Genomic DNA, 18,033 nt, shown 5'->3' with positions numbered 1-18,033 from the left:
TTCTCAATAACAGTACTGTGTTCATTGCTATTAGCATTTCAGTGTTTTGGTGAATTGGCTTTGGTTAACATTTCGGGCCGGGACAAAAGATAATATTTAACACGGTAGATTTAAAAGAATACATGGCAAACAAGAAATAAAAACTATTGTGTGCCGCTGAAAGGGCAGAATAGGATGGCTGATACAGTATTTTTGAGCAAATAGAGAAAGCAGAAATTCAGCAGAGCAACTTTGAAGACTTAAAACTCCAGCCTCTCTGTACTTCCTTCAACACTTATAATTGAGACCTCTGAGATTTTACACATGTTGGGAAAATGCCATTTGAGAGAAAGGCTGGCTACAACCATTTAATGGCACCCAGGAGAGTACTGCACTACTACTGCAGAGAGACATGTCCACACCGAGTTCCTGTAAAATATTCACAGATGTATAAATGCGTAAATCGCAGAGATGCCGAAACATATAAGGATTTAAAACGTAATAATTTTTGAGGGGCTGTCCTATTTGTATAACCCCCCCCTGTCCAATCACATCAGCAGCAGGAAAAGGGAGAAAGCGTTCCTTGAGTTGTAGGCAGGCGAGGCTGCAGCCCTGAGAGGATAAAAACATTTAGGTTACATCCCCGAGGATGTACCGTATCTAGACTTCTGCGGAGCCTGACTTCCACCTCATTCTATCTGTGACAAAAGAAAGTAATGATACCTCGTGTGTGGATCTGAGAGAGCACAGGAGTACAAGGGGCTTTCAGAAACTTCAACACTGTGGTATTCCAGAGTCGAATACTGCCATTGAGTTATTATCACTTTAATAGGGCATACAAAAACAGGGAGCCTGCGATTAGAAGGGATGAATGTTGTTGCTCTCGTTGGATCTGAACCTGGGTCGCTCATGTGAGAGGCTGTCTTTAACCACTACACCACAAAACATACATACAACAAGTGGTATAGCACTTGATGCAGATCATTTGGTCACGCATTAACATCACACCTAATATATTAAATCATATTTTAAATATTTCACTAGAGAGTGTCTGGTAGACCCCATTAAACATTGTGTTAAACAGACAAACGTTTCTTATTAACTTTACTTCCACCACAAATAGCCTCTATGAACTGTTTGGCTTTTGCTTGTATCTACTGACTAACTACTTGGAATAGTCATAAGAATTTAGCAATTGCTAGCAAAGAAGATTAACTTTACACTGCCAAAGCTATTTCATTTCATGGCACAACAACATTCATTTTTCTTTCATTCGTGAATGGCATTGATACAATAACTATTAATATAGGTGATGATAACTGACTTTTTCGTCAAGTGAAAATAAATAGTATTTTTCTATTTCATTTCAAGGCACAACGTTTGTATTTCATTCATTCGTGAATTACATTGATACAATAATTATCAGTATATACAGTAGGTGACGATAACTGACTTTTTCGTCAAGTGAAAAGACGATATTTGTGGAAACCCCTCCTCTTTTACTGCTCAAGGTTGTGATCTACTGTACATTACCCCAAATAGCATCCACGGACTGCGTACTCCACCAGAAATAGTCACAATTTAACCGTGAACGGTTTTATTTTAGGCTTACTATAAAGTAGCTAGTGAAGGTTGTAGCCAGCAAAGGTTTGGTCTATCCTGAACAAATCCTAATGCATCATTGGTCCACTGCATTGCCATAGGCGTTTCTAACAACTGCGCTATTTAACAAGGGGTAACCAGTTAGTCAGTCAATCAGTCAGTCACTCAGTCAGTAAGAGACATTCGCTCTTCTTGGCCGGCTCCACTTGCACGGTCCGGCCAAAACACCCACAATAAAGACAGCCATTCCACAACCCTACACATTAATAATTCTGCCCCAAAAAGTTGAGAGAAGGAACTGACAGTGAAAGGCATTACATGAGTCTGTTCCTGTCTGGCGAGGTCATCGCACTCTCTGACCTCAGTCCACAGCCTGGCCCGGAGAGGGTTCAGGCGCAAAACGCAACATTTGGCCAAGTGGAAACAGGAATTTCTGAGCAAATGTGACAGTTTTTGCTTTCAGGAATATTTTAATGTCTCAAAAAGCGGACATGGTGTCAGAGCTCTTTAAGTCAAGGTCCCTGGATGTTCTGCTTGAGGGTTATGATCTCCTGCTACAAACATTATTTCCGGCAGCACATATTTTTTATTTTAATTCTATTTCGAAGAGTGTATGCCTGAGACCTAACTAGTGCCTCCATTATAATCATATTGTCTAGTAATAAAAGCGATGGACAATAGTAAATATGTATACGCAGTATATAAATATATATATATATTACATTTTAATACATTGTTTTATGGGAAATCAGTGTGGAGTTTGGGTGACAACTGCCCTCTCATAGGGGTGGAATAGCCAGGAGACTGGAGATGGGAGAAGGAAGAGCTTGGGTAGGGATGTAGAGTTTTAGTATAGCCTGGAGGTAGGGACCATGGTCTTGTAGTGGATGTGAGCTTCAACTAGAAGCCAGTGGAGTATACCTGTAGTCTCAAGCCGCTGCTTTGATGTTCCCAGAGAACACAAAGCATTATGATACATTATTCCAAAGCATTGTTAAATACTAAAGTGACTTGAAGGGCATTCTAGAGAGTGCATTATTTTCATATAATGCATGGGTTGTCTGTACAGTGGAATTAAACGTCTACAAGGTTCATTCTTCAAGCTGATTTTGAAAGCAATTTGGCATTCTGTTTCGGGAGCCTGCAAGCTTGTAAACGTGCAATGTACTTTATTTCTACTGGGAAATGCATTTCTAGCGTTAAATACATTCAATTAAAGCCATGGTTTTATAAGAGGATGATCAACTCAGAGAATCATGTGTTCTCTGGAAAATAACGCAACACTGTGGAAGATTCCATAGCACACACAGTTCCTTGTCGATCATCCCTCAGTTACAAGCTTTAAAAGTTTTTTACAGCCCCAGACACTACATCTCTTTTTTTTATGCCACTAATACCTAGGATGCTTTTCTATTTCACAACTAAACTCCTTAAGGCAATATTCTAAAAAATGATAATGAGGTGCCAATAAGAGTTAGAGATCAGTTGACCTAGAAGCCCTTTATTCACCTGCCGGGCTTAAGAAAGAGGCTTCAGTCTATTCCATTAACCTAATGTTGTATATCTTATACAAATACATGCAACAAATTCCTTAGTCTATTCAAAACCTCATCCTCAACGGCATCGCCCTCTTATATTGGTGTCACAGGAGGCAGTGGAAACCACTCTGTCAAACTGAAGGGCAATGCTAATGTTCTGACTGGCCATTTTATGGACACAACACGGTCGCAAGCAGCCTGCCACTAATCCTGCATGAGCCCAATCCCATGGGCTAATTGGTGACCAAAGGAAGGCTGCGGCATCCTTGCTCTACTTACAGTAGGTCGTGAGCAAAATGGTTCATATGACACGAAGCAGCCCTAGGTAAAAAAAAAAAAAAAGAGAAGATGGTATTCATCTAAAGTGGTTGGCAGCCAGGTGTTCTAGGTAGTGTTCCTGTGTGAAGCAAGATGCACCCAAGAGACATCAAGACAACCCTTTCTGCCTTTAAACCCTGCTTGGTTGGGTTGGCTCTCTTCTTTCGAATTATTCCGCCTGCAATTAGACGAAAGCCACGCGTCCACCAGCTCCGCCTCCAGTACTGTAACACACCAAGATGAGGAGGCCCGGCATGGACAAGAACACCCCTTAGCCATCGCCCTCGTAGTCCTCTTCCCTAAAAACATACAGCAAGTCAGTAGAAATCCACACAGAACTCTCGGATTACATTCCATGTGGCCTAAGATGCTCTAACTGACTCTTACGTAATCGTTTCACTGTGTCTTAAGAAGTGATAACACGCTCATAACAAAAGCACTTTGCTTGTGATTACGGAGGAGTGTCCCGTCAGCCTTGCAACATTCAATTATGCATGTAAATAAAACTCTGAGTCTAACAGTAAGCCTTCAGCACTACATGGGCTTATTTATATTATATCGACATGTCTGTAGACAATTGGAATATAATAAGTGTCTCAAGGGCAAACTCAAACTGCCTGACTGAGGCATCAACAAAGCAATGCAAAATTCAGAAATTCTGAGGTTGAAAACTGTCGCTTCATTTTGTCACACAACCTTAAGCTATTTTCTGTAATTAACCTGCCATTAAAACATGTTCTTGTTGCGAGATTCTGAACACAACCGTAAGAACGATAAACTTACACAGCCTTGGATCAACTCCGCTCCACTTTCTTTTCAACTAGTTTTCAGTGTGAAGGCTATCTGGGTAGTAGTGTTTTGCCTGCTGTTTTTCTCTTTTAAGTGCATCTGCTTAGACCTTAATTACAAGGGGCCATCTCAGTCAGAAAGAGAGGTAATAGAATACAGTGCGGGTCATCACATTTAATAGTATGACTCATCATTAACACTCTGGCAACATCGATCGATACGACGTAAGTGAAAAGAATACTTGAAAACAAGGCCCAAGCAGCAACTAAGTGCTCCATCAGATAAATGCAACCCATAACTCACAACGGAGACCGGAGAGAGACCGGAGCCAGGGAGAGTGGCGTGCTGCTGGTTGTTTTTTCCCTGTCTGAGGGCTGGTTCAGATTACTCCTCATCAGCGTCACTCTCTAGTGGCTCAGCCAGACCAGACCGGACCGACACCCAGCACTCCAGACCCGTCTCTGTCCGTGTGATTCAGGTTTAGGTCCCCTGGGTGCCAGCAGCAGTCTCTCCTAAATGGACATAAAGACGGCCGGGTCCTCCATGTCTCAGCCTACGGATACAAACTCAGGTCTGAGGGTGAGCCAGGTGTCGATGTGTACAAAACAGCTTTCCCAAGAAGACTGGATTTGAGTCTGGGCATCTCAATAGTATGTGGTTTCAAACAGGTTGTCATCTCATCTGTTACAATTTCCCAGCAACCATAAAAGAGGCCAGTCAAACTTCTCGTTCACAGGTAATTTACCGGCGCAGAACAGCAATGAACGCCGTGACGCTGCATGACCGCCTCGACACACGCAACCATCAAAGCCGATTTCTTAGAAAGAGCCTCAGCAATCCGAGCTGAGCTGAGAAGACTGGGGGGGGTGGGGGGGGGGGGTTAGTGCAGGAAATAGGTCTATAGTACACACAACTCTGCCAACACGGTTAAGTATTTCACGCATATTGTTTCTGTCCCTGGGCAACGAAGGTCTCTTTCTAACCGTACAGTAAAACCCACAGCATTCAGACCGCAAGCCCTGCAGGACTGGCACAGGCCTGCCAAAGACAGCGGTTGCCAGGGCAACCCCGACAGCACCTCCCTATAACATTTCTAATTAATCCCAGAGAATAGCGTCTTGAAATGGCAGTCACACTTCTCTGTCACTTTGTGTCGCGTTCCACTGCCAGGCTGGCTGGATCCGCGTCCCAGGGACTCTATGGCACTGTGTGGCCCGAGGTACCAGTAGACTATCACTACATAAAACAGGTCTGTCCGGACTTATCCAGAACCCAGCGGGAGTTACGCAGCGTTTCGATTGGTTTCCTGAGCCGCAGCTTGGCCTGACATTTTGTTTGGCTGAACTTTAGTCCCGCCCTCTCTCTCCCTCAACCGCCGTCTGCCGACGCTGCTTCTCAACTCGTTTCTCTCCTGGAAAATGGAAAGGAGGCGGCGTTTCCCAAGGTGCACAGTATGCTATGTTTGTTCTCATGTGTTAATGGACAAAGCCTTCAGAAACATTCCGCTAGGCCTTGCTTTGCCGACAAGCATAACACAGCGGCGAATAAGCAAAGTTGAAGAAGATAAATTAGGTTCTGTCTTTTTGCGTTTTTTCCTCTCATTCCTGACAGCCAAGGGAGACAGGAAGCTGCTTTCTGTGAAATTGATGAACAGGGCTCTCATTTAGTTATGTTTGCCATTAGTCCACCCAAGAGTCTGGTCAAAACGACTTAAGTAAATCAGCTTTCTGTTGAAAATATAATTAGAAATGATTTTTGAATTTACTCCTGTGGCATTATGTCCAAGCACATCAATAAAGCTTCAGAAATGTATCTTCCTTTTCATGGTTAAGCTTCAGCAGCAGAGTGCTGACGCAATTTTTTTTTAAAAGGGACAGAATCCTGACGCAACCCAACACTCCACAGTGGGGAAAAAGAACCACAGCCACTGTCTGTCTCTGTGAAGAAATGAGTGCCTGCTCTGCAGTGAAACAACAAGCAGACGATGCCCTCTTCATTTCAGTCAACAGGGAGGCCAGGCAAGAGACTTAAACCCTGGACACGGCACCAAACAGACAGAAAGGAAAGCAGATCAGATCTTGATGGGTATTACTTGATTCACAAGCACCAGACAGAAAGCTCACTATCTCAGTGCACCATTCTCTTTAGCTAGATCTAAGCTGGAATTGACCTAAAACGCTGTGTGTATAACAGTCCAATGTTTAATGATCTGATCTTTAATTCGTATTTAGCCAGTGTCCAAAATGGACAATCAACATTCGGGGTGCCACCAATAAAAAAGCTCTAAGCCTCCACATGCTGAGGATGACTGAGGTGCATGGAGGAAATGACACTAGCTAGTAATGTTGACGGTCTCCCTGCAGCCACAAGCATTTGACTGAACACGGCTGAACATACAGAACAGAACACGCACTCTTTAACACAAGTAACTCACTGCACTTTGGGCCCGGGCTCAGAGAATGCGTAGCTCTCTGAAACACTGCTACGGCTGTGGTATCACGCCTTAGCCTACCACAGAGGCTGGCGCGAGGATGAGGATCGAGGCGGTGAAAAGGGAACGAGAAGTGAGACCCAGTGAGACAACAGGAGGAACCTGTGGAGGGAGCTGATAGACATCACAATTATTCAAGCATTCCAAAGGCAATTACAAACAGTGAACAGGACTGCTGGTAAATATGCATCCAGGCTGGGGCTAAGGCACCACATATTCATATAACTGCTTTAAAACCACACACACCCGGAGGTAAATCACATTCATCGTTTCAATCGAACGCAAAAAACAGATTCCTAATACGCCATGGAGTTGATTCTTTCACCTGTAGTAAAAGTCACTAAAGATTTGTTAGGAAATCTCGTTGGCACCAGATGGTTGTGTCCCTGTAAATCCTTCTGGTTTGCTAGGATATTGTGTTTCCCCAATATTTCATCAGGTAAGAATTTGAAGAACTGATTGTATTTATAGCACCGATCTCTGAGACATTAGGGTCAACTGTCTTGCTCAGGGAAAGAACAACAGGGTTTTTCACCTTGTTGGTTTGTGGATTAGAACCAGCCAAATGTAGTCTACTGGACCATGCCTCTTGAACACTGGGATACCCTGCCGGCCCAAACGTGACCAGTATGACCAGTACTGTGGTGAGAATGTTGTATTTACCATCAACCCTTGTTTATTTGAAATGTGAAATACATTTTTGTTTGAAAAGGGTAGCTCAAAACAAGAAAGTCATCAGGACTAATGTAATCAAACGGATTTTAGCATTAAAGCATCGGAAGGGGCGTCTAAATTGCATCAGGCTACTCCCGAATCCCCGAAACCCGCATGGCTAATGGATCTGGATTATGTTATGGTTATCGGAAGGCGCTAAAACACACTGCTGTCCTTCAGATGTGAAACAGCCTGGCTTTCACAAATCATTACGAGGACGCATAATGGAGCGGCACCCTTGATCAGACCCAAGAGGAACGGAATGCAAGGGAAAAGCAGATTGGCCTGTGAATAATGATCACGGTCACCTTAGCTATAAGTCACCATGCGCAGAAAGATGACTTAGAGGTGTCAGCACAGAGGACTGACAAATTCCTGCATCACACGCAGCAGCTTTTAATCCCATGGAATAACCCCCTTGCCTCTCTCCTCTCTTTCTCTAATTGCTTTGCGAGCAAGCAATTAATCCCCCCGCTGTAATTTCGCAAAACATGTCTGTTCAAATTGGGCATTGCAGGTAGTTAGTATTGGACCATGGAAAATTATGGATTGGTATTGATGACGTTGTTTCATAACGGCATACTAACCCGAGTGTGTTTCTCACTGTTAGCCTTGTTTTCTGAATGTGTAGCTCGCCTAATCAAGGTCAAGTCTGTAGCTATTGCTTGGTTACGAGAGACACATGAAACGTGTGCTTTTTCTGCCATGTGCGAACACTATGTAATTGCTGAGCTGCGTTCGAGATGGAGGGAATGTATTTAACTGTGAACGACACAGTAAACCCGGAGTGACGGCGCTATCACTCCCAGTGTATCTCTCTCTCTCTTTTTCTCATTCTTCCCTTCTTTTTGCCTTTGTTTCTTGAGTTTCACAGTGCTCGGCAAGGCTTCCTGCCAGCACAACACTGTTTCATCAGCCAGTATCAGAATGCTCCACGTGTTACTTCCCAGTAGGTCAGCGGAGACCGGTCGGCTTTCAGGCACTCGATTCCGGCCTGGGATCCCTGCCGCAGCTCATACGCGGCAGAACCATTAAGATCAATACTGCAACATGGCCGCCTCTTCAGCTAGCCTCCACGGTGTTTCCTGCCTCAGATTTGGCCTTGGACAACACAGCAGTCCCGAGCTCATCCCTGCGGCGCGCCTTAGATTAGAGCATGACGGAGAGTGGAGGAAGACACTGATTTCTATTATTTACAATGATTTACTATTATTCTATTATTTACAGTTTCTGTTCTCTTCCTGAAGCAGAGCTGGAAGGAGCAGGATGTCCTCCGGTGTTGTGTAGGGGAGACCACGTTGTATGCCCAGCCGTGAGCGTGAGCTCAGGGAGATGGAACGCTTAAGGCACTACGCAGTTGTCTTCTCACCCACTGTGAGCCTCTAACAACATCAGGCCTCAGACTGTAAACACTAACCCAGTTAAGCCACGGCTCATTATTCAATACTGGGTCTATGTGGTTCATTTCTTTGTTTCCAAATGGACTGTTGTGGATGAGGTTGAAGACTTAACTAATTGCAAAAGCCCGATTAGAAAGTAAATCCAGAGTGATGATGACAGGCCAAGCAACAGTGCAAATAGGATTTGGAGACAGTAATGAAAGCAAATCACCAGAGGGGGACGAGGAGGAGACAGAGAGACGAACACCAACACACACAGAGGAGGAATAACCCATGCACAGAGAAGAACATTGAGAGAAATAATGGTCCTGACGTTATCTATGATTTGGTGGTATTTTTTCATTTTGGTATCACTTTTAAGTCATGGATTCCCTTGGCACGGGAGAAATATGACAGGATAGAAAGCTTAGAGTGCACTACAACTGGCGAATTCCTGTCAGAATAATGCCTTGGTCTCCATCACTTAATGCAACGCAGAGAAATCCAGAGAATAATGCTGTGAAAAATACATTATACAGTAGGACACTAAGACCTGTGTTTATAAAGCAAGATTCTCTGGGATGTAAATCGCACAAATCACTACAAGCCCAGATCATAAATATTTTTTAAGATCTGAAAATGGCTCTATTTGCACATCAGAGAAAACAGGTTTTATTTATGTTAATTCGTTATGACAGGTGAAGTTGAAAACTTTAAAAACAGACCAAAGGAAAATATTATGACACACCTTAAAAAGCTAACTGAAACCAAATTTAGCTTCAAAGTTTTTACGAATTGCCTTTATAATGCATTTACTCCCCTATACCAATGCCATAGTAAACCTGCTGTATAAGGTTTAAGTTGTTATAAGCTTTCATAAAGCATTAGCTGAACAGCGTAAGAGGTGCATGTTCATTAAATACAATGTACTGAGGTACCTGCTCATAATAAATAATGTATTAAGCTGCAAGTTATGAACAGGTGAACAGGATTACAGTTAAATTTAGTGAAAACGTTATCACGTCGGGAGGTAATTGCATAATTATAAGCTATCCAGACATAGAATTTACCAAAAGCAGAACTGGGAACAAAAAATCTGACATAAAGCAAGACAGGCATCTAAAACATATATCTGCTCTTTGCCAGAAATAGGTAGCAGGTCAATTACTGAGGTAACTAACAATGCAATTCAAAACCTGAAATGAAATATTTGAGTTGCCTCTGTTTTTTGCATAACTTGCAGCAGGATATATTTGATAAGACTTCTGTATCCATGAATCGAAAATAAGGTCCGTATTGCTCACCACAAGTTGCCTCTGTTTTTTGCATAACCTGCAGCAGGATATATTTGATAAGACTTCTGTATCCATGAATCGAAAATAAGGTCCGTATTGCTCACCACAGGCTGGTTAAAGTCTCTAGCTAGGTCTTCAATTAGTAGATGTAGATGATTTCAGGTTTTGGTTTTAGCTTTGTCCATTCAAATGCACTTAAAAAAATCTCTGATGTTAAAAGATCTGATGTGATTAGTTAATAGACTCATCAAACAAAAAACCATCATAATTGGACCGCCTGTTTAAACAACCCTTGTACCAGCTAATTGGAGTCCCAAAGACAATATCACAAATCAGTTTTTTACAACAACGTGTAGCTAAATTGAGCCCTGTCTTGACAGTTGTGTAGGAAAAATACAAATTCAAGTATAACACATTACATTTATTCTTTGAGTTGTAGGTACTTGTAGGTCAAAACTTAGAGAGCAAAGCGTAAAAAACACTCTGCTTACTTCTATCAGTCAAAATGCCTGACAAACGATTTAGTTCGAAACATTCGAGTCGGAACGCGTGTAGTTCTATGAAGAGTAAATAGAATTAATTCCACGTTCACAGAAATGCTGCATTACCTGTTCGGCATCCTCCACAGGACACGGCTATCCTCTCAAGCATTGAAATGCACAGGAACCGACCAGATGCCGTAGCGTTCTAAAAGCGTCCCCAAATAATCTCCCTCCGGCAGACTAGAGCAGGTGCTTCACGTCTCAAGCACCAACACACACTGCCGCAAGAGATGCCCCAAACTGAGTCGTGAAGAAAATATTCTGGTAGGTAATGTTGTTGTCTCAAACTATTCTAAACAATCATTCAGATGGTTCCATTCCACACGGGACGCGCGCGAATTGAGAAAAGTGTTGGCGCCAAGAAGACAGGTGTAGTTTCATCTATATAAGGCTGTCACATCACGTGGACCTCTGCGATACAGGAAAAGGTGCTGGTGAGTCTCAGAGCTGTCCCGTGCAAATCTTAGATGGGAAAATGCATCCTGTCTGCTTCTCTCTGCTTTTAGGGAACCGTGAAAAAACACTGCTGTAGGAATATGCTTGCTGAAGCTTTTGAGTTCCAAATACAGTCGGAGCGCCCAGCACAGCAATCCACCAGTAGCAAAACACTAGTGATGGACGGCTGATATTGAGAGTTTGGGCGTGTTCGGTGGAGGAGAGCGGGGGATGCGCAAAAGATAAGGAACACAACTAGACGAGAAGTAATGTTAAAACCAATGTTGTAAGTCAACTATTTGCTCATGATTTTGTCTAAATGTCAATCAAATTAATATCCCATCACTAGCCATGTACACAATTTAGTAAAATGTGTTAAATGCAGGAAATGTGTGTGTGTGAATACGTGTGGGCATATGTGCATGTGTGCGTGTTGTTGACATAGATTGGTCTGTGAATTTCCTCCCCACTATTTGATAGACCAAACAGGGGCTTAATTTATGCCAATGTCAAGACTAACTGCTGATATAATCCATATAAGAGGCTCTAGCCTACAGAAAATGCTACTGAGAATGTCCTCGCTAATTGGGCATTGCAGACATGATTTGGAACAAAAGTCAACAATGTTAATTTCTCACCCTTCTTTTACCAGGTAAGTATTTTTTTTCAGCAGCATTCTGTGAGAAATTAGGCTTATCAGGGACAGAAGTCATATTTCTGATTTCGGGATCTTGCTAGGTTTTGGTTAATGGTCAGTTGCACTATAACCACTTGGCTACCCTGCACGCCTTGCATCTTCGCCCCCACATCTTAGGGGATGATCAAGCTCCTAATGGAGGTTTATATAATATCAATAGGCTGGCTTTCAGTCACTAGTTTGTTCATAAAAGCTACATGAGGAAGTCATCTGGATGTTGCAGATGCCAGATGGTCCTGCATAAGAACTTTCAATTATTCAGTCATCCCAGAACAGATTGAATCTGTCAAGCGTAAGACAACTTGGCTGGTTCCTTCCTGTGCTGCATGGAGAACCATGGGATTTGTAATAGAGAGTTGGTACCACATTTTTGACATCAATAAATTAGTGTAGTCCAAATTTAACTAATAAAGCTTTTGCTGGTGCTGTTGCTCAGGCAAATTATGCTTGTTTCTTAGAAGCGGATGTGTTATGTTTTCATTGCAGAGTTGAAAAGCTATTTACTATATGTCCTTTCCAACTTTTACTAACTACTCGGCACTTAACTGCACATAAAAATCAAACATGGACAACAACATGTTATGTATTTTAATAGATGTGGAATGTTTTCTCCATTCACTAATGCATCACATAAAGTCAGGCTGTGTCAAACACAATTATGGAAATTACAGAAAGTTCTAGAAGAATGTGTGAAAAGCTATAAAAACAAAACCTGGTCATAAATTCACCAAGAGACATCATGTGAAGCTTAAGACATTTAATGGCCCACAATTACCATATTGTCCATTAGTGATATTAAGCTGAAGTTTTACTGATTGCCTGTATGATTGTTATACCATATATTAACAAGATAGTTTGTGTCACTTAAACAGAAGGACTCACACTGTGAGTATAAGCTGTCTTCAAACATTATGTGATATAGTATATCATTCACATCCACCCCTATTGGCTGATGAAATTAGATTTAAATCCCCAATACACGAAGAGGCACATGAATGTGTATTTTGTTTTTGCATGAATTAGCAGCATTTTTATGTTCGGAGTGCATTTTCTTTGTCTGCTTGCAGCTCTACACTAGTTAATCCTTAACTTGATGAAGAAATCCACAGTGGAGAGGCGGGTTGTATAACAAATTGCACCTTATTTCGAGTGCACTCCACAGGGCTCTGGCCCAAAGTAGTGCACTGTTTAGGGGGCAGTGGGCCATTTGGGACACAACAGGTAGTACACCTGTTTTTTTGTTTTTTTTGCGGTAATCACTTTGAATGAGGGGTCCCAGTAAGCAAACTGCAGGGGTGGTGCTCCCTTCTCACTCAGTGGTTCTCAACCTAAAGTCATTCAGAACCATCACTTGAAGTTCCAATAGAGACATCTTGTGTGGATGGGGTAATAATGCATCTTGAGTCAAGAGGATAATCGCACCGAACATGGCGTTGAAATGCCGGGTTCATTTTGGAATAGGCTCTCCATCTCTGCGCGTGACTGTCATCCAAATTCCTGGCAATGAGCGCTTCGTAAATGAAGGAGAAAGAATGTGGCTGGTTGTGGCTGTATTAACCTGCTTACAGATAAATCCATTTGCTGTGGGCTACATGTCAAATTCCCCAGGACAACATCTGTTAGACACCTACAGACAGAGAGAATGGCAAGCAGGTTGTAAATATTCATGTGTATCTGACTGGCTGTCAGTTCTGTATCCCTTCTCCGGTTGCCTTTCACAACATTCCCTTTGACTGACCGCTCAGACATCGCTCTAACCTCAGTTATGTGAGCAGAGGGACCCTTAAGATATCGTCTTATTTTTCAGCTCAATACTGCAGGAAAACATAAAGGCGTGAAGCTAGCTGACTTTCATTGATTATAACGAGACAGATTCTCTCAGGTTGGAACCTCAATGCTTGAAGCTGCAAAGTATTTTCGACATTAATCCTACCCACCTGTAGTCTGTAATCTACCGGCCAACTGTCTGAGACAACAAGGATCCGATCACACCAACCACGCTTCGTTTCTAACAACACCGGCTCCAGTGGTTATGTTAGGATTGAGAATGGTAATTTTAGAATTGAGAATGGTAATGTTAGGATTGAGAATGGTAACGTTAGGATTGAGAATGGTAACGTTAGGATTGAGAATGGTAACGTTAGGATTGAGAATGGTAATGTTAGAATTGAGAATGGTAACGTTAGGATTGAGAATGGTAACGTTAGGATTGAGAATGGTAACGTTAGGATTGAGAATGGTAACGTTAGGGTTGAGAATGGGAAAGTTAGGATTGAGGATGGTAATGTTAGGATTGAGAATGGTAACATTAGGATTGAGAATGGTAACGTTAGGATTGAGAATGGTAATGTTAGGATTGAGAATGGTAATGTTAGGATTGAGAATGGTAATGTTAGAATTGAGAATGGTAATGTTAGGATTGAGAATGGTAGCATTATGATTGAGAATGGTAATGTTAGGATTGACAATGGTAATGTTAGGATTGAGAATGGTAACGTTAGGATTGAGAATGGTAATGTTAGGATTGACAATGGTAATGTTAGGATTGACAATGGTAATGTTAGGATTGAGAATGGTAACGTTAGGATTGAGAATGGTAATGTTAGGCTTGAGAATGGTAATGTTAGGGTTGAGAATGGTAACGTTAGGGTTGAGAATGGTAATGTTAGGATTGAGAATGTTCTAGGTATGTGCTTCATGGCAACTTCTAACTCCAGATCTACAACCATTCTGGTCAGTACCTGAGCAATACCCTGCCGTAAGGACACGCTGGTGCACCTACTAATAGAATTAATAACACTCTCTATATGGTCAGCAAATCAACTAGCTAACCCCTTTTGCAAAGATCTGTATCTGAAGCATTTGGGGTAACATATAAATCTGTCTTAATGTTCAGTGTTGACTAAACTCATGTGTAGGAATCCAATAACCAGCAGCGATGGAGAAACCTCTCTTGTTCTCTCATTTCCGTCCTCTGTGCACAATTTTTGTTATCTGTTTTAATCTTATGAATATAACCATGGTGTTTCTCCTCTGCATGGAGGCTGCCATGGGGAAACTTAAATCTGATTAAAACATAAAACAGCTACTGCCCCTAACATAAGCAACACCTCAAGGCGTGTTTTTGTTTTTTTACAATACCACTACACCTTTAGCTAACTCCTCAGGGGGTGAGTAGTCAGTTTACCCAACTGTGTTCATCCCCATACATGTGATAGATACAGTACATCATAAAAGTATACAACAACCCAATGTCTGCATGTACTCTGTGCTGCGATATGGTTGAATATTTATTTCTGATTGGCTTGAGGTGCATTCAAGAATGCTAAATGCCTATGGTTCATTTTTATTATATTGAGATCCTAATCAGTTGCTATTTAAAATGATCATAAACAGATATAGTGCATAGCCTCAGTTAAGCAGGGCTGAAACCCATGCACTACTGTACAGGTCAGTTGTCTGGTATCTCAACCCATTACACTTAAATCAGGACATGAGTCATGAGCCAAGTGATCATTGGTTAAGAAATTTACTCTGAATACAGGTTGCGTAAAAACAAAGACAAAAAGCATGCATACTTTCAAGGATTCTTTCCAAAAGGTGTTAAACTGTGATGAAAAAAAAAAAACGGGAAAAACTGTGTATACCCTCTGCTACACCTCTGACTTAGATATGAAGTTTATCTGCTTAAAAGAAGAGAAATGAAACGATTCGTCCTTATCCTCTACGGCTGATTCTTCCCACGTTCTGCCAGATCCAACTCTTAATTGCCCCCAATAATCCATTTGAACAGAAACACGGCTAAACTGTGATGATGGAGGTCTAGTCCACTGTTTGGTATGTGAATCAATCAGACATTGTGTAGCTAACCACAAAACAATTGGTATTTTTGCCCCTTCGTAGAATTCCTTTTCTAGGTTGATTTCCCAAATGGCATTGTTATCATTGAGAAAAATTACTTTGTTAGTTGAGCTGAAAATCAATAGTTAAAGAGATAGCACAAACACAGGCTAGCTATCTATAATTATTTTTTCCTTTTAATTATAATATGCTGAAGAGGGGCAAGCTGAGCTTTGGTATCTATAGGCATGGATAAACGATTGAGAAATCCTCATGCGTACAATATTGTCTCAGGCCCTGGCGCAATGTATGAGTGAACTGGCATTGCTCAATATTTTGCTTCTGGGAGATTTGCTTAACATCACTAGTAGGGAGTTTAGTGTCCTGTCATTTTGATTTATGGTTGCCGTAAATGCATTAGTAAGTTGTATTTTAATTCGCAGTTTCTGGAAAGTTCAGGTTTCCTTTCAAAGATCTCGTCTACCATATGTATATTCCATATCCTATATCTTTCAATGGGGATTTCAGTTCAACGATTTTAATAACATGCATGAGTTGCTAGCCATTTATGTTTTAAAGAAAGAAATAGTTGTAATTATTTTTTTCTCCCTCCCACATTCTCCCATGGCATTAGCAAGCAATCAATTGCCAATTGCTTTTCTTCAAGATCCTGTTGAAAGTCAGATGCTTTAAGGAATCGGCCCCAAACGACCTCTTTAGCTGTCCATTCATTTTGTCATTCCGAGCGACAAAGAATGAAGTAGTGGGTACAAATAATAAAGGTAATGTTCGTTGAGTAATGATTTCCCTCTTCTTACTTGTACTCTGTTATTAGTTGGATCAGTATGGTGGCAAAAATTACCTTTATTTTCACTTAGAAGGAACATTAACCTGATTAATTTCAGCATGGAGTGGAGGAAACCGGAGGATTTCAGCAATTTGAGGAGTGAAATCAATTTGTCCTAATGTGAGGAGTCTGGCCGCGTGGGGTATAAACAAGCATGAAATTACCCGCTCAGTCTTCTCCTCTAATCGGTAAAGAGCAGCAATTGGCAAGGCCCTTGTGCAGGAAATGTGGCCCCCTTTGGCCTTTATTAGAAATAGAAGAACTTGAAAATGGAATTCTCTGTATCTGTAGACCATTTACCTTAATCTTATTCAAACCCGTTGTGTTGTTGGCAATTGGGAAATCTATTTAAAGGAAAATGTTTAAAAATATATATCTATTTAGTCTCAGCAAAGTTATTACTATTGTTGCCATTCTGCTTGTAATGAAGTCATTGAAACATGTTTGTCGGGAAGATCTGCCTTTAAGGCACAGCACTGGTACATTAATTTCAACTACCTGCTCACACCCGATGGAGACTGCCCTCCAAGGCCTCCTGCTATTAACATATGGTTCGCCTCCAGAATGAACCTGAATACATATTGTGCATTATGTCCTCATAATGCAAATTCTTACTGGCCTTTAGATTTGTCAACAATTTCTAAATCTCATGTAGATTTTGCATAGAGTTGTGGCCTAGGGTGAATCAGCTGCTGCCTTTGGTGCACATTAGCTGCGGCAGCGTGGGTTCAAATCTAGCCTACAGCTCTTTAAGCAAAAAAATAAATCTTTCCCCACTGTAAAGCAAAAGAGAGAGAGAGATTTGCATAGAGTATATACATTTAGTTGTCACATTGATTTAAGTCTATCTGTGCTCAGCTTGGTGAAAAGGGCCTGAGTAGCTAATCTCCTGAGGGAACACAGATCTGGCCAATTGGAGTAATTAAAACCATTATTTGTACATGAAGTTAAGCCAAGCGTTAAAGCATCCAAATTAAAAGGTGGCTCTGAAGTACGATGGTCTTCAGGGGCTTCAGACAGAGACCTCTGGATCATGTTCTGCTCTGCTGCAGGTCTTTATTAGGCTCCTTATTAAATCCCAGTCGCCAGTGGAATGAGCAGTCAGATATTTGATTAATTAATCAATCCATCAGCGTGGGATTACCAATGCAGAATATCCAGGACAGAAATCTAAGTATTTCAAATCGCAACAACATTCGTGGCTTTCTATTCTATTCTTGTGGGAACGTTGGTTCCTACAGGCAAACATTGTAATGTTGTCCTCTAGGCTCTGCGTCTGTTCACGTGATACGTGTTCACACAGGCAGCCCAGTTTTGATCTGTTTTCCACTTATTGGTATTTCAACCAATCACATCAGAACTTTTGGTGAAAAGTCAAACTGGGGACTCATTTGGCCATGAATGTTAACAGATAAATATTTTAAATATCTTATAACAAGACATGCTTCTCTGACAAGAGCCGACTGTCAATGGAATTTCAGTGTTCTTGAGTTGCAGTGGAATGTGTCCCAGATCTTTAGTTAGTTGAGTTAATCTGATTGATTGAACGACCAATCCATGAAAAAAT

General features: G+C 41.5%; 1 protein-coding gene across 2 annotated transcripts in view; it reads right to left on the bottom strand.

Moving 5' to 3' along the window:
* LOC105017884 (heparan sulfate glucosamine 3-O-sulfotransferase 5) overlaps nt 1-11,419 on the bottom strand; it is a 53,783-nt gene extending 42,364 nt beyond the window's left edge. The window contains exon 1 of one of the 2 annotated variants that reach the window (XM_010882860.4): nt 10,714-11,419. The gene's annotated coding sequence lies outside the window, so the exon portion shown is untranslated. Of the gene's footprint in view, nt 1-10,114; nt 10,156-10,713 lie in introns of those variants that run through there. The other variant, XM_034287671.1, reaches the window with a different exon arrangement.
* Between the last annotated feature and the right edge of the window lie 6,614 nt (nt 11,420-18,033).

The sequence above is a fragment of the Esox lucius genome, chromosome 18 (assembly GCF_011004845.1).
Source record: "Esox lucius isolate fEsoLuc1 chromosome 18, fEsoLuc1.pri, whole genome shotgun sequence".
Lineage (NCBI taxonomy): Eukaryota > Metazoa > Chordata > Actinopteri > Esociformes > Esocidae > Esox > Esox lucius.
The sequence above is the reverse complement of the archived record's forward strand: the minus strand, read 5'-3'. Positions and strand labels throughout refer to the sequence as shown.